Consider the following 25994-nt stretch of genomic DNA (forward strand, 5'->3'; position numbering starts at 1 on the left):
TTGATTTCAAACTACTTACCACACATTTGGGCCCCTAAAATGCCAGGGCAGTATAACTACCCCACAAGTGACCCCATTTTGGAAAGAAGACACCCCAAGGTATTTCATGATGGGCATAGTGAGTTCATGGAAGTTTTTATTTTTTGTCACAAGTTAGTGGAATATGAGACTTTGTAAGAAAAAAAAATATATAAAAAAATCATCATTTTCCGCTAACTTGTGACAAAAAATAAAAAGTTCTATGAACTCACTATGCCCATCAGCGAATACCTTAGGGTGTCTACTTTCCGAAATGGGGTCATTTGTGGGGTGTTTGTACTGTCTGGCCATTGTAGAACCTCAGGAAACATGACAGGTGTTTAGAAAGTCAGAGCTGCTTCAAAAAGCGGAAATTAACATTTTTGTACCATAGTTTGTAAACGCTATAACTTTTACCCAAACCATTTTTTTTTACCCAAACATTTTTTTTTTATCAAAGTCATGTAGAACAATAAATTTAGAGAAAAATTTATATATGGATGTCGTTTTCTTTGCAAAATTTTACAACTGAAAGTGAAAAATGTCATTTTTTTGCAAAAAATCATTAAATTTCGATTAATAACAAAAAAATGTAAAAATGTCAGCAGCAATGAAATACCACCAAATGAAAGCTCTATTAGTGAGAAGAAAAGGAGGTAAAATTCATTTGGGTGGTAAGTTGCATGACCGAGCAATAAACGGTGAAAGTAGGGTAGGTCAGAAGTGTAAAAAGTGGCCTGGTCTTTAAGGGTGTTTAAGCTATGGGGGCTGAGGTGGTTAACTTCTATGGAAGTGACCTGTGCAGAAGGCAGTAGATAAGGTGGATCCTTATGTGTGTGTATGTGTATATATATATATATATACATAGGTGTGGTTCACTTGATTGAAATGCTGTTTTTCTTTTATTGATCTGAGGCTCCGTTCCCGAGTTTTCATACCTTTCTTAATATGCAAATTAGACATTTGGTGCAGTGAGGGCATCACCATTGCTCTTGTGCGTCCAAACGCTGCTCTTTTCTGTGGCCAGCACCTCCCTTGCTGCTTTCATTGACATGGTCAGGCAGTGGCAAAGCAATGAGGGAGGGCTAACCACAGAAAGGAGTAGAGCTTGAGTGCAACAAGAACAACGGTGATGCACTCATTGCACCAAAGACAGGCCTAATTTGCATATTAGGAAAACGTATTGTGACTCAGGAATGGAGCATCTGATCAACACAAAAAAAGTGTTTTAATCAGGTGAACGGCAGCTAAGTGTTGGATAGGGAGGTCACTGGTGAGAGATTCCCTTTAATGACTTGAACTCACTTTGAGTTTCAGTTCAGTGCTTGTACTGGTATCACGCTGTTTCCCTCTTGTCATACACTCCTCTGTAATTGGCTTTGGGGCTCGTACTTAGGTGGTAGTCTGGCTCTGTAATTTGACTTCAGCTTGCAGCCTTATGCCCAGTTCTTTCTGAATTGAGCAGAACACACTTGGTGGCTAGCTTTCCCCACCCAGGTCTGTAGACACCTCTGTTTCTGCTATTTCCCTGTCCAGGACACAGAACAGACTGTACTGTAGGATGTTAGCGTCTAAATCTCACGCCCTGTAAGGACTATCTGATGTCACAGGGTCACATTACTTTTAAGAAGATTCCAACAGCACATGGGATTTAGCCACTACCAATATAGATTTTTCACTTTGCAGGCTTAAAAACCTTCCCTTAGCTGTCTTCTGAACTTTGGTTCCACCTTCCTTTTGGGGACACAAAGCACCTAGAACAGTGTGGCAGGCTGTGTATGTTGGATGAGTGCAGATTCTCTGGGTGCTACAAACCTACAAATCTAGTATACATAATTAATTTTATTTCTAATGCGGTCAGTTATATACTGATATTAGTTGTGTGGCTATTTTCCCAGTGTTGTATATCCACCCTGTTATATCTTGTATGCATAGGACTTTACAAATTTCCTGGTCACTGGAGTTGGCATCTTCAATATCTAAGGACCAGGCTATGCAAATAAGCTCTTGACAAGCTCTGCCTCTAATGCTACCAGATGTGGCAATCACCCCGAAATAGCTGTCTGCAGATGAGATGCTGGCTTCATTATTATCCAAGTCATGTCTCAAGGCCTTTTAAAAGGTTGAACACTTACTTATAGGAGAACAGCCTTACATCTGGTGGCATTAAACCTTATTTGTATAACCTCTTCCCACAATATCTGAAGACCAGTCAGGTTAAGTTAAAGGGGTTGTCCACTTTTATATTGACCTATCCTCAAGATAGGTCATCAAAATCAGATCGGAGGGGGTCCTACTCACGGCACCCCCCGCTGATCAGCTGTTTGAAGAGAAAGCAGCGCTTGTACGAACACTGCTTTCTCTTCACTGTTTACCTGCTCGCCATCACAACTGCAGCAGTGAGCAGGTGTAATTATAACTACTCTGTCCCATTCTCTTGAACTGGAAGGAGCCATCCCATTGAAGTAAAAGGTCTGGCATACTTGTAAACACACCTGCTTACCTCTGCAGATGCGACAGTGAGACCGTGAACAGTGAGGAAAAGGCAGTGCTGGATAGGATAGGTCATCAATATAAAAAAAGCAAACAACCTCTTTAAGCAGGTTTGAGTGCTGGATTGCACATGTTGAGGTGGCTATTAGGGAGGTGGCTTTAGGCAGGCTCAGACAGGGTGATTAACAGAATATTTTCCCTATTCACTTCACTTTTGGTCATGAATACCTGTTGTTTGTGTTCTTATATTTATATAAAACGAAAGGGTGTTTAGGGTAGGTCTCGCTGAATATTATTTATTCTCAAGGTCACTCATTTTCACCCGGGCTTTTGGCGTTTGAGCCTTCTTGTCAGTACTGTGGATTTTTTCTTGCACAAACTAAGTATGAAGAAACATCTCTGAATCTTCTATATCTGCTCACTGACAGAAGGACGTAATTTGAGCTGTGAGTGTATTATACTGTAGACTGGAAAGTGCTGAATCCGGCAGCGGTAAGCTGCAAATCAAGTTTCATATTGTCATGACAAAATATATAGAAAAAGAATGTGTTCATATACTCCTTTCTTTACCATTTACTAAGCAGAATATAAGAGTGCGCCAAGAGCAAGTGCTTCTATTGTGAAAAGCTGATTTTACCAAGCAGCTATTTAAAAGCCTGGCGGGCCTTCACTTGATTTATTCAAAAGGTTTGTTCAGTCTGCAATTTTTTAAAGGTAGAACAGTATAAAATAAGCCATACTTTAAGTCATGCTGATCCCGATCCTTGGCTGGTCTCTAGTCCCTAATGGTGATCGTTCTGAGCCAGTGGATGGCCTAGTGGTAATTTCCTATGTGTCAAGAGGAACAAAGACGTAGAGAACGTGGGGGAGTGCCAGAACAGAAGCAATAGGGGATTGTTAGGGAAGGATTATTTGATTATTCTTCACTGTGTGCACCATGTGTGTCTGTAACAGCAGAAAAAGATCTGGTTGGTTACATTATTATTAAATAGGTTTACAAAAATCAATGGACCAGTGTGTGAGAAGAGCCTAGGGGAAAAAGCAAAGGAAGTCACTTGGCTACTTTGGGAGCTGAATATCCTAGAAATGGTAAATGCATACATAATAGGAGGGTTTGACCATCAGTATGTTAATGGAATTTTTGCTCTGTTTTACTCATTGAGATTTGTAAAGTTGAAAGCCAATGTCTGTTTCCCATTTGTGAACATATGAGGCACGGAACTGGGGACTTTAGTTGATTAAGCATGTATGTAGTATTGATATGAGGCCTGGGGCTTGAGCGGCTGAGCAGAACCTATACTCAAATGAGGTGAGGCATAGAGGTTAGGAGATATATTTCAGGAGACAACAGATAAAGTGCATAATATGCATCCACTGTTTGTAACCCTCCCCCGATATCTGATCAGTGGGGGTCGGAATCCTGGCACCCCCACAAATCAGCAGTTTGAAGAGGCCATGTTCACATGGTCTATGTGCAGCTCAGTATCATTCAAGTGAAAGGGCATGAGATGCAATACCAAAGCACAGCTGCTATACAATGTACAGTCGTGGCCAAAAGTTTTGAGAATTGCATAAATATTGGAAATTGGAAAAGTTGCTGCTTAAGTTTTTATAATAGCAATTTGCATATACTCCAGAATGTTATGAAGAGTGATCAGATGAATTGCATAGTCCTTCTTTGCCATGAAAATTAACTTAATCCCAAAAAAAAAATTCCACTGCATTTCATTGCTGTCATTAAAGGACCTGCTGAGATCATTTCAGTAATCGTCTTGTTAACTCAGGTGAGAATGTTGACGAGCACAAGGCTGGAGATCATCATGTCAGGCTGATTGGGTTAAAATGGCAGACTTGACATGTTAAAAGGAGGGTGATGCTTGAAATCATTGTTCTTCTATTGTTAACCATGGTGACCTGCAAAGAAACGCGTGCAGCCATCATTGCGTTGCATAAAAATGGCTTCACAGGCAAGGATATTGTGGCTACTAAGATTGCACCTCAATCAACAATTTATAGGATCATCAAGAACTTCAAGGAAAGAGGTTCAATTCTTGTTAAGAAGGCTTCAGGGCGTCCAAGAAAGTCCAGCAAGCGCCAGGATCGTCTCCTAAAGATGATTCAGCTGCGGGATCGGAGTGCCACCAGTGCAGAGCTTGCTCAGGAATGGCAGCAGGCAGGTGTGAGCGCATCTGCACGCACAGTGAGGCGAAGACTTTTGGAAGATGGCCTGGTGTCAAGAAGGGCAGCAAAGAAGCCACTTCTCTCCAAAAAAAACATCAGGGACAGATTGATCTTCTGCAGAAAATATGGTGAATGGACTGCTAAGGACTGGAGCAAAGTCATATTCTCCGATGAAGCCTCTTTCCGATTGTTTGGGGCATCTGGAAAAAGGCTTGTCTGGAGAAGAAAAGGTGAGCGCTACCATCAGTCCTGTGTCATGCTAACAGTAAAGCATCCTGAGACCATTCATGTGTGGGATTGCTTCTCATCCAAGGGAGTGGGCTCACTCACAATTTTTCCCAAAAACACAGCCATGAATAAAGAATGGTACCAAAACACCCTCCAACAGCAACTTCTTCCAACAATCCAACAACAGTTTGGTGAAGAACAATGCATTTTCCAGCACGATGGAGCACCGTGCCATAAGGCAAAAGTGATAACTAAGTGGCTCGGGGACCAAAACGTTGACATTTTGGGTCCATGGCCTGGAAACTCCCCAGATCTTAATCCCATTGAGAACTTGTGGTCAATCCTCAAGAGACGGGTGGACAAACAAAAACCTACTAATTCTGACAAACTCCAAGAAGTGATTATGAAAGAATGGGTTGCTATCAGTCAGGAATTGGCCCAGAAGTTGATTGAGAGCATGCCCAGTCGAATTGCAGAGGTCCAGAAAAAGAAGGGCCAACACTGCAAATACTGACTCTTTGCATAAATGTCATGTAATTGTCGATAAAAGCCTTTGAAACGTATGAAGTGCGTGTAATTATATTTCACTACATGACAGAAACAACTGAAACAAAGATCTTAAAGCAGTTTAGCAGCAAACTTTGTGAAAACTAATATTTGTGTCATTCTCAAAACTTTTGGCCATGACTGTACAGCGCTGTGCTTGGGGAAATTGTGATCAGGCCGCTGTGCTTACCTGAGCGCCATGGCATATTCCAACATCTAATTGGTGGAGATGTTGGAAATTGGATCTCCAACAATCAGATATTGATGACTTTCCTGATGATAGGCCATCAATATTATTCCCCTGGAAATCTCATTATTTAAATCAAAGAATAATAGGTACTTGTACATAGAAAATTCAAACAAGCTGCAACAATGGTCACCCTATGATCTAAAACTTGTTTGGTGTGCAGCTATAGGTATGTGGATTGTAGGTCCAATATTCTTTGATAAGGATGTGAACAAAGCTTTATACATTGATATGCACAGTTATTGTAACTGTAAATTATGTTGCTTTCAGCAAGGCGGAGTGACTGGCCATACGTCGTACTCATCCTGATGTTGAGTATATGCAGCATTCACAGAAGAACATATGGTGAACCAAGAGTTTTGGCCTCCACAGTCATCAGACCTAAAAGTATGACTTTTATCTGTGGGATTAATTTAGGGTAAAGTTTATGAAACTAATCCCCAGACAGTCCCTGACTGAAACAGCAAATTGAAAATAATGTCCAGAATAACGAATGTGTGAAGTTGCAGAAGGTATTTCTGAACAATACATGGTAAGATGGACACAACTTTGCCAAGCCACTAGCAGACACCACTTCTAGCATGTCCTGCAACAGGTAAATATGTAATTCTTCCATTATCCTTTACAACTCACACAAGGGATACGGTTCTGATGTTCATTGCCCAGCCTGTACAAACAACAGAGAGGACAAAGGATACCATTGAGAGGGTTATGGGGAATAGGTCAGACTTGTACCTACTGTACCTAAGAGGAGACTATATTTTTTTTACCCCTTAACGGAGGCTGTGATGCCTTTAGTTCGCGCTGGAGTAGAGGGAGATTAAAGGCTCCCAGAGCTCTACTGCTCTAAGACCTGGCTGTTACTAACAGCTCTGGCATTTAGAACAGATTTCAGATCCAAAGCCAGGATCAGAGGAAACTTTCATCCTGGCTATTAACCCTTTTTTCTATTCCTCTACCGGTAAGGGTGTAAAGTTTGCACAACATACCTAGGATGCCACATGCTTTCCTGCATCCAACCTACCTCCCCATGAATGTTGTTCACTTAGTCCTGCAGTAACCTAGAGCCAGCTGCTAGTAGTAGGGCTTGCAAATGTTATGTCTTGCAATGTATGGTTAGCAGTAACACTGTTATATGAATTTTACTCCTGTAATGCTGAGTACACAACAACGTAATGTGGGTCGTATATGTGTTGCTTCATTTAAAGAGTTCAGCCTCCTATTACAGGAGCATCTTGAAAAGTAAAGTAGGAGGAGATACAAAAGGGCAGATTCATCAGTGTATTTCACCAGTTTTCGGGGTAAATACTTTGATAATACAGTGTTTAACCAAAGGTCATCATTATGAATCCCTTTCACTTTTTCCATCATATACAAATATGTCAGAAATAGTAGCAAGGCTTCAGAGTTCGTCAAGCATGACTAATTTCCTAAGGATGTATGATAATTTATATTAGAAAGAAAAGGGTAAGAATAGATGGCACTCATCATTCGGTAAATTCCAATCTTGATTTCAAAAACAGTAAAATCGGGTATGGATATAACAGGCAACAGCTGTTTCGTACACGCATGAAAAAAAACAAAACAAAAAAAAGTTTCTTTTTTTTACTATCCTACCCAGCAAAAAAAGGTATTCCATCTCAATGGAGGTAAAAAGAACACTCTCTTTTACTTTAGTGGAATAAAAAAGTAGTCTGGATTTCTAAAGAAGTGGAAGGAAGAATCCAGGCGACGAGAAGGGACAACCAAGGAAGATGTAAGGTCAACGGCTGGAATATGGGACCAAAAGAGGTACTGTGTATGGAATTAGTGTTGAGCGCGAATATTCGAATAACGAATATATATCGCGACTATTGCAACTTCACTAATTCACGAATATTTTGAATATAGTGCTATATATTCGCTATATCGAATATTCGTCATTTTTTTACATCTGAAAACATGATTCCTCCTTGCTTCTTTCTTGTGGGTCAATGAGTCATTGGCCCACAAGCAACTTAAGCAGGAAGGAATCATGTTTTCATATGGAAAAAAAATTACGAATATTCTAAAAAACAAATATATAGCAATATAGCGAATATATTAGTTATTTAGAATATTCGTTTTAAAAAAAAATCTGTACTGTTATTCCACTTCGGCATACTCCTCCCCGACAAGCGTCCCCGTCACCATGGAAACGCCTGTGGGTTAGAAAATACCATCGTGAAAACTCAGATCCGATGGTATATTCTAACCCACAGGCGATCCCATGGTGACGGGGACGCTTGTCAGGGAGGAGTATGCCAAAGTGGAATAACAGTACCCATTGAATAAAAAAAGACAAATATTCTAAATACCGAATATATTCTCTATATTGCTGTAACTTCTTTTTTTAGAATATTCGTCATATTCTAAAACAAGAATATATAGCAATATAGCGAATATTCGTAAAATACACATATAGACTGCAATTTAGGTAATATGGTGCTATAAACTTTTTTTCATAGTCGTAATTTTTTTTCTCTTATGAACTTCAGATTTGAAGAAAAATTACAACTTTGAAAAAAAAAGGTTATGGCATTATATTAGCTAAATTGCAGTCTTTATGTGTATTTTACGAATATTCGCTATATTGCTATATATTCGTTTTTTAGAATATTCGTCATATTCTAAAACAAGAATATATAGCAATATAGCGAATATTCGCTAAATACAAATATAGAGCAATTTAGCCAATCTAGTGCCATAATCATTTTTTTTATATAGTCTTATATTTTTTTTTCTCTTCTGAACTCCAGATTTCGAAAAAATTTACACTATTAAAAATAAATATTATAGCACTATATTAGCTTAGCAAAATTGCTCTGTTTGTATTTTCTCGAATATTCGCTATAATATATAGCACTGTATTTACTGCTATATATTATTTTTTGATCAACTTCGTATTACGCAATTTTTACAATTTAGATTATTCGCAATCGCGAATCTCAAAATATAGCGAATTCGAATATGGGACCTGCCGCTCATCACTATATGGAATTCGGTAGTATGGTCAAATCACAACACAAAAAAATAGGTATGGTTAAACAGTTCATTTTATTAACATCAAAATATAAACATGATTGGCAAGACACAAACACATTAAAAAGTTAAAAGCAACACTACAGTGGTGGTCCGAGAACAGGATGTATAAAGGTAAAGCGCTAGTGCACTAATGAAGAGGCTGTTGGTAGAAGTGATTGAGAAAACATTACCATAGATTAATGCTGTTGAGAATATCAAATAACTTAAAGAAAGCTACATATAAACATGATTCAATAAAGAACCTATGGTCAATCATAGTAAGGAGATGTCTAGCATAAACAGTTAGAGCAAAAGTATCAATACCAACCAGCAGTGAAGATCCTGTATTAAAGCAGACCACCACCACCACCCGACGCACATTTTGCGCTCACCTTTGTCAAGGGGCAAAAGGCTGAAATATGATTTGTCCCAGACTATATAAGGATCGCCACCCTGGGTGGGATTTTACTTTTTACAAGAGATAAGCAAATCGATTTGTCTCCTGAACATGGTTGCTTCACCTGTGAGGGGCTGTCCCTGCAGAGTGAAGCACCGACCTGCTGCAAGATTAACAGGATTGGACATTTAGCCCTGATAATTTCTTACCGCTGTTTAGCCGAGCACGGGGACAGACTCTGCTTCACCTTCAAAGCAGTGTCTTCTCAGGCTGGGAATTGACAGGACTGAGCTAAATGTCTGGCCCTATCAAACTTGCGGCAGTTGGGCGCTTGTTCACCTACGGGAACAGCCCCCCACAGCTGAAGAAGCCTTGCAGATGAGACAAAACTATTTTTTACAATCCATTCGCTCATTTCTAGTTTGTACCTATGGTCTTATTTATCATCATTCCATTAGTTTGTACCTGTTGTAAGAAGGTACCTGGAATCATCGTGGATGGAAGGTATGTGTCACCGAGGTTCCTGGCCTCGGTGAAGTAAGAGCCGGTGTTTTATGTGTCAGCAGCAGCTATTGCTAATTGATACCTAAAGATTTAGCTTGGCTGTCATAGCTGATCCGGGACGGCTCTTACTGGGAGTAGTCAAAGTGCTGGGTGGGTGACTACTCCCCATGTTTCAGGCCAGGTTTTGCCAGGCATAAAAACCAGCCAGCACTGCCAGGTGTGTGGATTTACCTCCCTCTGACAGTGGAGCTCAGGAGTCTGTGTGCTGTGAACTGAGGGCTGTGCTAGGATTTGAGGTTTGAGCCGGGCTGGAGGACTCAGGCCCCTCTAAAGGCGAACAGGCTGCCTATGGACTTGATGAGGCTGAACGGCTAAGGCTACTTTCACACCTGCGTTAGGTGCGGATCCGTCTGGTATCTGCACAGACGGATCCGCACCGATAATGCAAACGATTGTATCCGTTCAGAACGGATCCGTTTGCATTACCATGAACAAAAAAAAAAGGATCCGTTTTCAATTGCACCATATTGTGTCAGTGAAAACGGATCCGTCCCCATTGACCTACATTGTAAGTCAGGACGGTCCATTTGGCTCCGCATCGTCAGGCGGGAATCAAAACGCTGCAAGCAGCGTTTTGGTGTCCGCCTCCAGAGCGGAATGGAGGCTGAACGGAGGCAAACTGATGCATTCTGAACGGATGCTTATCCATTCAGAATGCATTGGGGCTAAACTGATCTGTTTTGGGCCGCTTGTGAGAGCCCTGAAACGGATCTCACAAGCGGACCCAGAAACGCCAGTGTGAAAGTAGCCTTACAGGGTGTGAATTAACACCCAGGAGAAAAGGTGACTTTTATTGTTTATGGATTCTCCTTGTGTGTGAACAAACACCAAGCCACCTGCCTTTTGTGATACACCTTATCTGCATTTTGTTATACACCAATGTGTGAATAAACACAGTTGTTTGATTCAAGAACTGTGTACTTTGACTCTATACTGCATCCGCTAGTCCTAACTACGGTTGTTTCGATACAAAAAATTTTATTTGGTTTCGATACCAAAAAAAACGATTGCGATACCCGATACCATTCGATACCACGCAAAAAAAAATAAAACGCCAAAAAAAGCAGCGTGCATTCCGCATTTTATGAAACGTCCAGCCTATAATAGAACAGTCCTATCCTATTTTTTGGGGGGGAAAGGGTGCCCAAAAAAAATAAAGGCGAATCGCACAGTTTTTATTGTCTTTTTTTCTTTTATAGTGTTCACCGCATAAGAGATATTTTTTTTTATTTTGGACTTTTTGGATGTGGCGATATGTACGGTAATATTTAATTTATTTATTGTTTATATATTTTATATGTAAAATTGGGAAAGGGGGTGTATTTTTTTAACTTTTTTTTTTACAGTTTATTTAATAACTATTTCCCCCCTTACGGGTAGAACCTGGGATCTTTAAATCCCTTGTCCTATTCCCCCTGATAGAGCTCTATTAGGGTGAATAGGATCTTACACTGTCCCTGCTGCCCTGTGCATAGTACATACAGCAGCAGGGAGCTGACCATGGCAGCCACGGCTTCAGTAGCGTCCTGGCTGCCATGGTAACTGATCGGAGCCCCAGGATTACACTGCTGGGGCTCCGATCAGAAGCTGCCACTGCCGCTAATGAGAGGAGGTGAGGGGACTCTGTGGCCACTGCCACTAATGTTTTTAATACTGTGGGGGGGGGGAGGCACTGCGCCACCAATGATAATTAACGTTTAATATACAAATACAGCCAGCAGCGGAAACACATTGCCTGACCTCTGACAGGGCGCTGCGATCAGCAGCAGTTAACCTCTCAGGTTAACCCCTTAATTGCCATGGATCACAGCAATGTGTTTCTGCCGCTTGTATTTGTAATGTATTAAACGTTAGTTATCATTGGTGGCGCAGTGGCCACAGCCCCTCCCCTCCTCCACCCCTCTGTGCTCTCATTGGTGGCAGCGGCAGCATAGAGGGGAGGGAGAGACTGCTTCCTTCTCCCCGTGCTGCTGAGGGAACATGGCCGCGCTGACAGCAGCGCGCTCATGTTCTCTGATACTGGCCTAGTATCGATAAAAGGCAAATCCCAGTATTGTATCAATACCGGGACAAAAGTTTAGACTGGGTATCGAAAGTTCGATACCCGAAACAACCCTAGTCCTAACTACCTGAGCGAATCCCCACACTGTGCATTGGACAAATGACTGATTCTCTACTTTGTATCATAGTTTACAGTAGCTGGGTGCAGTAAGACATGGTACATTCTGACTGCTCTATCTACCAGCACTATTACATGCAGCTACAAATGATTTTCCTACTAGAACCACTAGACCTTCCTCGGTGCTGCCTTGCGTGCAGTACACAATTTCAGGGAGTACTCTGGTTACAAATATCATTTACTGCATTTGTGCTTTGATTCCAAGTATAGAACCGCATACAAGCAAAGAATCTCTTCTTACTCCCTGATCACATATCCAGTCACAGACTTCTTATTGATTTTCAGAGAGAGAATTAGTTTGGCCACTCATCCATGAATTAATTCTTCATAGATAATTGGATTAAGACTAGATTAAACAATGCATTGTAGAAGTGCCGCTGTACATTTACAGTACAGCGGCAGATCGGATAATATAAATTACATGACTAGATTGTCTCTAAATAAATGGATTCATGAGTATTCAGCAACCCTTATGCATAACCTATATAAAAAAGCAACATTTCGCCTGGTCACACAGAATTCACTTCTTGCAATACAATGATATAACAGGACAACTTTGTATCATGCAAACTCAATATTTCAGTAGAGCCACTTCCAGCTAAAAGAAATAAAAATAATTTGGGCTTTCATTAAAACCACCTAATATTTTATAGCTCCCCTTGTGCCAGTGTAACAGGTCTAACCCACCAAGGCATGAACGCCACATCACCTTTGGAGATGTTCTGTGGAATCTGGTAACAGGACGTTGCTGAAGATTCTTTAACCCCTGTAAGTTGGGAGGGGAAGGCTCCATAGAGCGGACTTGGTTATACAGCACATCCCACAGATGCTGATGACTGAGGTCTTTGGATTTTGGAGGCCAAATCAACACCTTGAACTCTTTCATGTTCCTCAATCTGTCCCTAAATAATGTTTTCAGTGTTGCCCCTGCCATTAATACTTGGTCTTCAGCAATCTTAACCCGTAAAGCGGGGTCTTTAAAGATGGTGACCACTGAGGAAGGGATAGTGACATATCCCGAAACGCGTCTGGTAACGTCGCACACCTGCTGAAGTATCTCCAGTCGCATGGCCATGCGGACATTTCCATAAAGAAATCGAAAAACTGGATTTTGATTTTACATACAAGAGACGCTAGATCCGGATGAAACCGAAGTATCGCGATTGTCTTCCCGCGAGCTTTCGACAATACAGATCTCGACAATACATACTCGAGGAGTGCGACGCGAGACGCCAGAATTTTCCCGTACCGCTCGCCCCTCGTCAAGTCAGCGGAGACACCACGGACAAGCCCCGAAGGAAGGAGGTAAGCGGCTGAATAGCCGACATCGTCATCTATTACAACTTGACTTAAAGTCACACACGACTATTTATGATAGTTTTAATACTATCACTCTTCGAACTATATTAGAACTTATCCGAAAGTAATATTAATACCTCCACTATCTGCGATTATTCTGCGACACAATACCAATCCCTCAGGCTTCGCATATGAAACAAAGAGTATTACATGCGCATGTATGGTAAAGAGATCCATATTACAACACAGACATTTATGGTGGCGCATTGGAATTGCCCCCTTTGCGAATATATTGCGACTATTTGTTTTATATTGATTTTATATTAGTTATATTGCTATATTTTGTTTTATGTATTTTCTATGCAATAAATGTGTGATCTGTGTTAGCTCAAGCCTGATGTTAGAGTGCTCGCCCAACACATACCTACTTTAGTCATCTCTCTTTTTTGGAGAGGCAGGGTGTCCTCTCAATTGGGTTGGCAGCACCATACCATAGGTAATAGGGAGTGAGCCACCACCACAACAGAATATCACTCTTTAAAGATGGCGCCCGCATGTGGCCGCCTGCTTCTTATAGCAGACATCCGCGACTCATGTCCGCAATCGGCAGTAATTCTGATCGCGGACATTTAACCCCTCAGATGCTGTGATCAATCCTGACCACGGCATCTGAGCGCGTGAAACACCGGAAACGCCCGCTTTCAGTGAGCCTCACGCTCCCCCGTGTGGCGATCGGAGGAGGTGGAGTGTGTATGCTGCAGCAGATCTTTGTGAATGACAGGAGGCTACTGCATAGTATTTCCTATGGAGCCCTTGCCTGTAATAGGGCTCCATAGGAAACAAGCAATTTTCTCATAGACTCCAATGCTAGTACATTGGGGTCTATGAGAATAGCAATATAATGATTGCATGTTATAGTTCCCTACGGGAACTATAAAAAAGTGTGGGAAAAAAATAATGAAAGAAATAAAATAAAATAAAAAAAATACACATCATCGGTATCGCGATGTGCGAAAACGCCCATAGTATAAAAATATAAAAATATATTCTCCATACGGCAAACAGCAAAACGGAAAAAAGCGTCCAAATGGCCGATTCGCCGTTTTTTTGTCGCTTCATTTACTACAAAAAAAAGTAATAAAAAGTGATCAAAAAGTCATACACTCCCCAGAATGGTATCATTGAAAAGTTCAGATCGCCCTGCAAAAAAATAAGCCCCTATACAGCTCCATACACACAATTACAAAAAAGTTATAGGAGTCAAAATTTGGCAACAAAAAAAATAAAACTAATTTTGTCCCACTTTTTAGAACGCAAGAAAAACTTTACATATAAGGTATCGCCGGATTCGTACTAACCTGTAGAATAAAAGTAACTGGTAAGTTTTATCGTACATCGAATGTAGTAAATAGAAAACCCATAAAACTGTGGTGGAATAGCTTTTTTTTATTTTTTTATTTCACGCCATTTGGAATTTTTTTCCCGCTTCCCACTACATCATATGCAATATTAAATGGTGGCGTTAAAAATTACAACTTGTCCCGCAAAAAACAAGCCCTCATATGGCTATGTGAACAGACAAATAAAAAAGTTATGGCTCTGGGAAGGCAGGGAGTGCAAAACGAAAACTTAAAAATAAAAAAAACTAAATAAAATCTAGGGCAGACAGAACCTAGGCAGAACCTAGGAAAACATTGTCCAGAGTATCACACTAAATGCACCGGCTTGTCTTCTCTTCCTCAATTAAAGAACACATGCACATATGTCTATCCAGATGAAAGACACTGATTCATTGGACCAGACTACCTTCAGCCATTACTCCATGGTCTAGTTCTTACGCTCATTTGCCCATTGTAGGCACACTGCACCCTGATACATCTATTTTCTTATTCTTATTTATTATTAAAGCACCATTCATTCTATGGTGCTGTACGTATGAGAAGGGGTATACATACATAATACAGACAATTGAACTAAGCATGAACAAGACAAGTTACAGACTGGTACAAAGGAGAGAGGTCCCTGTCTGTAAGGTCTATAGCAGGGATGCCCGAGCAGCGGCTCTCCTACTGTTGCAAAACTACAACTCCCAGCATGCCTGGACAGCCTACAGTTATTAGGGCATGCTGGGAGTTGTAGTTTTGCAACAGCTGAAGGGCCGCAGGCTGAGCATCCCTGGTCTATCGCTATGCCATCCCATATGTAGCAAGCTGTGATGCATCAATGAAACTTGGGTGTACCTGACCCTGATGCTAGTTCACTGGCTCAGCCAACCATTTTTGGTAGCTACTAACCACTGCATACTAGGAACACCACACAAAACCTGCTTTCATTGAGTCATCTAACATCATACTTTTTTAACATCTCTAATTACCCCGATCCTTATGCTTGCTCATTTTTCTGCTTAAAGCATACCCACAAATATGCAAAGTTACAAATGCTCACATAAATCTGAAGATACAAAATTTTGTAATATCTTTTATTAGAGAAAAATACCTCTTTCTTCAATTATCAGTGTCACAAACGAGCGGGTGTGAACCCACTGTGCCACATGTCCTACCTCCAAGGGAGTTGTCTAAGTGAACCCCTCGACTTTCACAGTACCCCTGATGGTGGGGATAGACTTTCCCGAGGGGAACACCAGGTCGCTACCTCTTGAGGAGGATTGGCACACGATGCAGCTGGCCCAGGTAGACCAGGAGGTACCTGAGCAAGGTACCAGAGGTACAGACGTAGTCAGCAGGCCAAGTCGTAAACAGGAGCAACAGTGCAGGACCGAATGATGAGGCAGAGACTAAGTCAAACAAGCAATAGGTCAGGGCAGGCAGCACAGGTACAGGTCAGGCAATACGGGTCGGAAACAGGAGAGTCAAAGAAAGCAGGCAGGGATCAAACAGGTAGCAGAGTCCAGCAACACAAGCACGAGATATCAGCAACCTTAGCAGGATACTAGGACCTTGACGCTCAGGAATCTGGAAAGGGGGCTAAGCCAGTTATATACATGCAGGAGGGCTACGATTGGTCAGTAAGGTTACATGATCTAACCCATAAAGCACAGGAAGTGATGCGCACCGGCCCTTAAGGAAGTACTGCAGGGAACAAGCAGCAAGTATACTGTGGCCATGGCTGAAAGAAAACTGTGGAGCGGATCCCAGAACAAACAGTACCTACACGGACAGAGCCCAGGACTGCAGCTGTGAATGGGGAAGCACTGGCAGCAGATCACCGTTGAACCAGTGGCGGATCCAGAGCCTGGTCTCGGGAGGGGCACTTCCACGGGAAATAGGAGATTATGGGGCCCCTGTGTCCCCACCCACCCTCAAGCCACACCCACACACAGCCCCACCCATACCTCTTACATCCAGTGACGTCTCCTTTGATGTAGATGTTCTCTTTCTTCATCTTCTCCATTCAGACCAGACCGCCATGATGCTTTCTTTCAGACATCTCTCATCTCTGCAGAGTTTGACAAACAGACAGACATCTTAGTTTCCTACTTTTTCTCCCACCTACTCAACATCCCATTATGCACCCCAATACTGAGACGCTGTGCCCCCCCAAAACTATACTGTAGAAACAGATAAACCCCCTGAAAATACTAGTTACACACAGATAGCACCCTCTTCAATAATTATTGAAACACAATGCCCTAAAAAATAACTGCACCCAGCAAATAGTGCCCCTGACACTAATAGTGTAACCATAATGTCCTCCAAAAATAACTGTGCTAAGCTGATACTGTGCCAGGGTGCCCCCACAGTAATAGTGCTCTCCAAAATCCCAACAATATTAATAATTCTGTGCCAGAGTGCACTTAGTAGTAATACAGGGAGTGCAGAATTATTAGGCAAATGAGTATTTTGACCACATCATCCTCTTTATGCATGTTGTCTTACTCCAAGCTGTATAGGCTCGAAAGCCTACTACCAATTAAGCATATTAGGTGATGTGCATCTCTGTAATGAGAAGGGGTGTGGTCTAATGACATCAACACCCTATATTAGGTGTGCATAATTATTAGGCAACTTCCTTTCCTTTGGCAAAATGGGTCAAAAGAAGGACTTGACAGGCTCAGAAAAGTCAAAAATAGTGAGATATCTTGCAGAGGGATGCAGCACTCTTAAAATTGCAAAGCTTCTGAAGCGTGATCATCGAACAATCAAGCGTTTCATTCAAAATAGTCAACAGGGTCGCAAGAAGCGTGTGGAAAAACCAAGGCGCAAAATAACTGCCCATGAACTGAGAAAAGTCAAGCGTGCAGCTGCCAAGATGCCACTTGCCACCAGTTTGGCCATATTTCAGAGCTGCAACATCACTGGAGTGCCCAAAAGCACAAGGTGTGCAATACTCAGAGACATGGCCAAGGTAAGAAAGGCTGAAAGACGACCACCACTGAACAAGACACACAAGCTGAAACGTCAATACTGGGCCAAGAAATATCTCAAGACTGATTTTTCTAAGGTTTTATGGACTGATGAAATGAGAGTGAGTCTTGATGGGCCAGATGGATGGGCCCGTGGCTGGATTGGTAAAGGGCAGAGAGCTCCAGTCCGACTCAGACGCCAGCAAGGTGGAGGTGGAGTACTGGTTTGGGCTGGTATCATCAAAGATGAGCTTGTGGGGCCTTTTCGGGTTGAGGATGGAGTCAAGCTCAACTCCCAGTCCTACTGCCAGTTTCTGGAAGACACCTTCTTCAAGCAGTGGTACAGGAAGAAGTCTGCATCCTTCAAGAAAAACATGTTTTTCATGCAGGACAATGCTCCATCACACGCGTCCAAGTACTCCACAGCGTGGCTGGCAAGAAAGGGTATAAAAGAAGAAAATCTAATGACATGGCCTCCTTGTTCACCTGATCTGAACCCCATTGAGAACCTGTGGTCCATCATCAAATGTGAGATTTACAAGGAGGGAAAACAGTACACCTCTCTGAACAGTGTCTGGGAGGCTGTGGTTGCTGCTGCACGCAATGTTGATGGTGAACAGATCAAAACACTGACAGAATCCATGGATGGCAGGATTTTGAGTGTCCTTGCAAAGAAAGGTGGCTATATTGGTCACTGATTTGTTTTTGTTTTGTTTTTGAATGTCAGAAATGTATATTTGTGAATGTTGAGATGTTATATTGGTTTCACTGGTAAAAATAAATAATTGAAATGGGTATATATTTGTTTTTTGTTAAGTTGCCTAATAATTATGCACAGTAATAGTCACCTGCACACACAGATATCCCCCTAAAATAGCTAAAACTAAAAACAAACTAAAAACTACTTCCAAAAATATTCAGCTTTGATATTAATGAGTTTTTTGGGTTCATTGAGAACATGGTTGTTGTTCAATAATAAAATTAATCCTCAAAAATACAACTTGCCTAATAATTCTGCACTCCCTGTAGTGCTCCTACAGACTAGTGCCCCCATCAGTAATTGTGTCCCAGAAATAAAAATGCTCCCATAGTCCCGCAGTTGTAATAAAGCCCCCTTATAATGTGCGCCAGTACAAAAAAATGCTCCGTTGTGTGGCAGTAAAAAAATAAAAATAAATACCTCCTCTTAGTGCCCCCAGTCAATGTCTCCAGAATGCCCTCATGTGTTCCAATGACCCGTACTGTGTGCCACTACAAAATACACTTAGTGCCCTCAGTTGAGCTAAGGTGCCCATAGTGCCCCTATAATTTGTGCCAGTATAAAATCCTCCTATATAGTGCCCCCAGAAGATGCCCCCATAGTGCTCCTCCCCTGTCCCCATACTGCCCTTCATAATGTGGCAGTATAAAATGCTCCTATAGACTGCCCCACATAGATTCCCCCATAATGCTTCTCTCCCCCCTTTCCCATAGTGGCACCAAAATGGGTGCCAGTATTAAATGCCACTATATAATGCTCCCATAGTGCTCTTTTCCCTCCTTCTCCATAGTGCCCCCCATAATGTGCCAGTATATAGGGCCCCCATTAGATACCCCCATAGTGCTCCTTCCCACCTCTCCATAGTGCTCCCCCCATAATGTGCCAGTATATAGGGCCCCACCCACCCTCCTTATTGCCATACTGTACTAAAAATAATTAAAACAATAAACACTTATACTTACCTCTATGACACTGCGATGCGATGCAGGCCTTTTCCGACCTGTGTCCCGCTCTGTACAGGTCAGGTGGCGCGATGACGTCATCGCGCGGCCTGCACCGGCCTCTGATAGGCTACAGGCACTAGGCCTGCAGCCTATCAGAGGAACAGGCAAGGGAGACGCCTCTCACCTGCCCTACTCCGAAGGACGGCGTTACAGATGAATATGGAGATGAGCGCTTCCACAATGGAAGCGCTCATCTCTCCCTGACGCTTCCACCGCCGCCGGGCCCGGAATGTTTGACTACATTCTCGGGGGGAGCAATTGCCCCGTTGCCCCCTTCCTGGATCTGCCAATGCGTTGAACACGGCGCCTGGGACAGCGGCGGTAAGCAGGGGAACAGCGAAAGAAAAAATTTACCCGTACCAGAACTGAATCTTGGCACGCCCCTGACAAAGCTGAGCGAAACCCGGGTTGGGCAGTGATATTTTATGTGATTTGATTAAGACAACAACTTTGTAAGTACAATAAAGTGTGACTTTTTTTTATCTATACGCGGTGAGCACTTTGTATGCATCTTTTCTTAAGGCTGCAAACCTGGAATAATGGGCAGAATCGAGCATTGCGGTACCTGAAGTATATTGCTGTAACAAGAGAAGTGTGAACACCCGTGGGCTAAGAGACAGCACGCAGACTTTGTTAGTTGTGTTGAGCATATACTGACAGACTGCACTTTTGATTGTTTCACCTTTACCACTTGTCCAGTTTGCGCAGATCCGCTACCTTTTTTCTTTTGCTTTCTATACGGAGGACTGGGATAATTCCAGATAGTATCTTGCAGCATACAATACGCATGTGTATTAAGAAATCATCAATAATAATCTTTGTTTAGGGGAACAGCGGTGCACAGCAGCCGCTGTTACAATCAGGCTCCTTTCCTCCTTCCTCTGCCTTCCACACTCTTTGCTAATTTTCAGGGTTTTCTACTCCCTGCCTTCCTGGAGCCATAACGTTTTTATTCTTTCATTCACATAGCTTGTTTTTTTGCAGGACAAGTTGTACTTTCTAAGGCACCATTTAATATTGCAAATGATGAATTGGGAAGATAGAAACAATCCAAATGGGGTGGAAATGGTAAAAAGCGCAAATCTGCAATAGTTTTATGGGTTTCATTTTATCAGCAGTAAAATTGATCTTTTAACTTCATTCTCTGGGTCAGTACAATTACAGCAAAGCTACATTTTTTCGTTTTTCTTGTGTTTTAAAGGGGTTCTCTGTGCTCTCTTATATTGATGACCTATCCTCATGATAGGTCATTAATATAAAATCAGCAGGGGTCCGAAACCTGGCACTCCCCCCAATCAGCTGTAAGAGGAGACAGCGCGCGCAGTGTGCATGTGCCATCTCCCGTCTCTCTTCCTGCTCACCGCTGCTGTCTATGGCATTCTCATATGTCATACAGCTGATCAGAGGGGGTGCCGATCTAATATTAACGACCTATCCTGAGGATAAGTCATCAATATAGGAGAGCCCGGAGAACCCCTTTAATGTTTAAAAAGATAAAACTTTTTTTTTTTTTGCATCACCATATTCTGTCTCCCTTAACTTATTTATATTTACATCTACAGAACCGTGTAAAAGCCAATTTTTTTGCTGGGCCAATCGAGACCAATCAAATGCTGTGATCACAATTGACCATGGCATCTGAGGGGTTAAGAGTTGTGATTGGCGACTGATCATGGGCTTCGTTTCCAGGTGTCTGCTGTGTAAAACAGGCGCTATGGTTCTCGTTAATTTCCTGACAGAGCACCATCTTTAAAGACCCGACTTGCGCCATACACCGTATATGGGGTTGATATATCCTACTACTCGACCAATTCTAACAGTCACTGATCCATACGTTAGGCAAACAGGCAGGAAGAGGTGTAGCCAGACCTGTTTTGCTGCAAATAAGATGAAGGAGGCTTGGCTTGAGAGCCAATCACTGTGATATGTACTTTATTTTCTACTCTGTCCTACAGACTGATATTGGAGTGCTTTTTGCCAATGATTACACGTGGTACCTGGTTCATATATGTTTGTTAGTTCTCTATGCATATATTTCATATTCTTGCGTTTCTGACCCGGTTCGTTTACCTGATAATTTTTTTTGCCTTCTCCTAGCTCACTACTGTGTTTGACCTCGGACTGTCTAGCGACCATTCTCCTGCTTTTGTGTCTCTGTACATTTTTTCTGTCTTGTTTTCTGACATACCTATTGAATACTCTTTTGGCTTTGATGTTTGACTGCTCGGTTACTGACCCCCAACTAATACTACTACTTGACTTAGGCTACTTTCATATTTTCATTTTTGCTGTACGGTTTTGAGATCCGGCAGGGGATCTCAAAACCACAGCAAAACACTTCCGTTATAATAATACAACCAGCTGCATCCATTCAGAACGGATCTGGATGTATTATGTTGAAATGGGCTGCAGATCCGTTTTTTTTTTTCGTGTCTCGGAAAAAAACGGATCCAGCACCATTGACTTACATGGTTTCTGTTGCTGGAACCTACTTCTTCAGTTTCCTACGCCGCACAGAAAAATGCTGCTTGCAACATACGCAACAAGCTGGAACGGAATGCATTCTGGTGGGAACTCTGTTCCAGTTTGTTCGGTTTTGTCCCAATTGACAATGAATTGAGACAAAACTGAAGAATTGTGCTGCGGTTTTGAGAGCTTGTGCTGGATCCCAAAACCGGACAGCACAACGCAGATGTGAAAGTAGCCTTACTACATCTAGTACTACTACTTGACTTGTCTGCTCTACCTGCCAGCAGCTACCTGATGAATGCACGATAGATTCCATTCCGCCAGCAGGGACCACTCAGGGTGATCTAGTTAGGCTGCGTTCACACGGGCGAGATTTCCGCGCGGGTGCAATGCGGTAGGTGAACGCATTGCACCCGCACTGAATCTGGACCCATTCATTTCAATGGGGCTGTTCAGATGAGCGATGATTTTCACGCATCACTTATGCGTTGCGTGAAAATCGCAGCATGCTCTATATTCTGCGTTTTTCACGCAACGCAGGCCCCATAGAAGTGAATGGGGTTGCGTGAAAATCGCATGCATCCGCAAGCAAGTGCGGATGCGGTGCGATTTTCACGCACGGTTGCTAGGTGACTGTCTATACACTGTATTATTTTCCCTTATAACATGGTTATAAGGGAAAATAATAGCATTCTGATGACAGAATGCATAGTAGGTGATCAGTTGAGGGTTAAAAAAAATAAAAAAATTAACTCACCTTCTCCGTTTGTTCGCGTAGTTCTCCCGGTCTTCAGTTCTTTAAAAAGATGAACTATGGGCTAAAGGACCTTTGGTGACGTCAGATCACATGCTCCAATCACAGGGTCCATCACCACGGTGATGGAGCATGTGATCTGACGTCATCAAAGGTCCTTTAGCCCATAGTTCATCTTTTTAAAGAACTGAAGACCGGGAGAACTACGCGAACAAACGGAGAAGGTGAGTTAATTTTTTTATTTTTTTTAACCCTCAACTGATCACCTACTATGCATTCTGTCATCAGAATGCTATTATTTTCCCTTATAACCATGTTATAAGGGAAAATAATTACATCTACACAACACCGAACCCAAACCTGAACTTCTGTGAAGAAGTTCGGGTCTGGGTACCACAGTCGGTTTTTTATCACGCGCGTGCAAAACACATTGCACCCGCGCGATAAAAACTGAACATCGGAACGCAATCGCAGTCAAAACTGACTGCAATTGCATTCCTACTCGCGCGGGTTTGCCGCAACACACCGGGACGCATCCGGAACTAATCCGGACACGCTCGTGTGAACCCAGCCTTAGACTTCTGATAGTGGGATTGTTCTTATCAGGGCATCTGTTCCGCTGTAGGCAGGGCCCTGTAGTGGTAGGGGCGTTGAAGGGCAAGCTCGGCAGTTCTTGGTGAACCTGGCAGACCGTGCATGGTATGCTGAACAGGCTACACGTATGCCATTGTAACAAGACAATTTAAATCACTGAAGGTTTTTATGTTATGGCTGGTCGGTATACAGTATATGTTTGATTTGTCATAAATGAGTCCAGAGTCAGATCATGTTTCCAGCTGCTTCAACAGAGGAAATAACGTAAACTGAAATAAAACTAATTACATTTGGAAGGTGCAAGTAATGTTAGTAAGAGTCTCTCCAATTTAAAAAACAAATGTCATTTACAGTTCTCCCAACTTCAGTCTTGTGTTCTGCTGTAAGGAAAGTACAAATGAAGGGACAACTGGGAACAATGTAAGCAGTTAGGAAAGAGGGGTTATCTACAAGTAATGGCTGCACATTCCGAGTCCAGAGAGCCTCTAATCTGCAATTCATCTCTCCAACTAGCAAACAAATTAAAGCATGTTGCTACATAACCTTGACGTATGATAGCATTAAGCCTATACAGCCAGACAAGTGCAGGATTAATGCGCCAGTATCACACACATAAAGAAGTAGCAACGAGGCCAAATCGTCAGCTAGACAGGATAAAGTATTATAAACAAGATGCAGACAACGTTATGTAACATCCACAAAAGCAAGCCTCAATAAAGAATGCTTGATGGCAAGTTATTGCTTCTACAACTCTTACTGCAACGTCTCATGACGGGATGTTTACCCCTTAATGACCATTTACCAATTTTTTGTATGTGTTTGTCTGTCTGCGAATGCATGGCGATGACACTTTTCACACTGTGTTCTGCATTGTGCTTCCATGTGTGGACGTGCATGTTTAACAGATACATGGTATACATTATTTATTGGATGCCGCTGTATGGAATAGCACAGTCTGCAGTGCTATTCCCTACAGTAAAAAAAAACAGCAACTCAATATGTCTGTGAAGGGTCTCATTGATCCAGATCCTGGTATATCATTAGTAATAAGTCCGAGCAACTGGACTTGTATTTTCTCATGAAGATGTTTTGTTGGCTCCCTAAATTGGAATGACTTGTGCAAGAAATCTCCGGAATTAAATACCAGTGATTCATGCAGAGTTATATTGTGATAACTCGGGGGTCACTAACCTACTTCTCTCTAACTACCAGGACCTGAAACTACCACCCACTGTCAAGAAAAAGAACTGAAATAAAGTGGCCTAAATGGAAGGAAATGCTCAAAAACCCCAAACACTGTGGCGTGTTTATAATCGGGGAAGCAATTCCTCCGCATGTGATCTATTGCTAATGGCAATCCCCAGCAAAAATGCATACAATGGAGGATTTCGGCAGTGGACCACATGCACCACAATGGCATCCTACACAAGATGGAATAATGTGTGGATGCAAATATAAAAATACATAAATCACTGCGAAAGGTGCACCACAATGATATGGACTGACAGTACTGGCTAATCCCTCAGGCTGATGTTAAGAGCTGAGATTTTAGTCAATGTATTCCTGTCAGGAACACAATGGAGCCCTTTTGCACCACCGTCAAGGTATCTCAGTGTGGCATGAGTTTCTACCACTAGACTACCTATAGTGTGTGAACACGGCCTGAGAGGTGCTAAGATACAACTTACAGCCAAGCTCCCACATACCTCCATAGTGAGATCACTCAGGTAGTCGGAGAGATGATAAGGCTGCGAGCCCCACCTATAACAGGCCATGTGACACAGGCTACCAGGTGTAACAGAAGCCTACCAGCAGTACACAATGGCACATTCTAAACATATCGAGAAAAATAACTGAAATAAAGTGGCATAAATGGGAGGAAACGCTCAAAAACCCCAAACACTGCATGTGATCCGTTGCTAACGGCAACCCCCAGCAAAAATGCATACACCCTAGGTAGTCTAGTGGTAGGAACCCATGCCACACTGAGAGATAGCTGTAGGGATTAGCCAGAGTTGTCAGTTGCATATCATTGTGGTGCCCCTTTTGCAGTGATTTACCACCCACTGTCCCCAAAACAAATCACAGTTTATACCATATGTCTGGTGCTGCAGCATGCACAGGCCTCAGAACAGTCCATCCGTGTCGTCCCCAAACTGAGAGCACCCATTAACAGCCCAGTTGTCTGAGGAAAAGAGAGAAGAAAACAAACGTTCCCAGACTTTTCTTTGTGACCCAGCTGTATATATATATATATATATATATATATATATATACACTGCTCAAAAAAATAAAGGGAACACAAAAATAACACATCCTAGATCTGAGTTAATTAAATATTCTTCTGAAATACTTTGTTCTTTACATAGTTGAATGTGCTGACAACAAAATCACACAAAAAAAAATAAATGGAAATCAAAATTTTCAACCCATGGAGGTCTGGATTTGGAGTCACACTCAAAATTTAAGTGGAAAAACACACTACAGGCTGATCCAACTTTGATGTAATGTCCTTAAAACAAGTCAAAATAAGGCTCAGTAGTGTGTATGGCCTCCACGTGCCTGTATGACCTCCTTACAACGCCTTTGCATGCTCCTGATGAGGTGGCGGACAGTCTCCTGAGGGATCTCCTCCCAGATCTGGACTAAAGCATCTGCCAACTCCTGGACAGTCTGTGGTGCAACGTGACATTGGTGGATAGAGTGAGACATGATGTCCCAGATGTGCTCAATTAGATTCAGGTCTGGGGAATGGGCGGGCCAGTCCATAGCATCAATGCCTTCATCTTGCAGGAACTGCTGACACACTCCAGCCACATGAGGTCTAGCATTGTCTTGCATTAGGAGGAACCCAGG

At 42.3% G+C, this 25994-nt stretch overlaps 1 long non-coding RNA gene across 1 annotated transcript in view; it reads left to right on the forward strand.

The window, feature by feature from the left end:
* Positions 1-2747: 2747 nt before the first annotated feature.
* The window catches only part of LOC120980799, a 28806-nt gene continuing 5559 nt past the window's right edge, over positions 2748-25994 (forward strand). Inside the window, exons 1-2 of the long non-coding RNA XR_005774580.1 lie at positions 2748-3003; positions 5984-6308. This is a non-coding gene — a long non-coding RNA (uncharacterized LOC120980799). The remainder of the gene's footprint in view (positions 3004-5983; positions 6309-25994) is intronic.

This window comes from Bufo bufo, chromosome 10, assembly GCF_905171765.1.
Source record: "Bufo bufo chromosome 10, aBufBuf1.1, whole genome shotgun sequence".
Taxonomy (NCBI): Eukaryota; Metazoa; Chordata; class Amphibia; order Anura; family Bufonidae; genus Bufo; species Bufo bufo.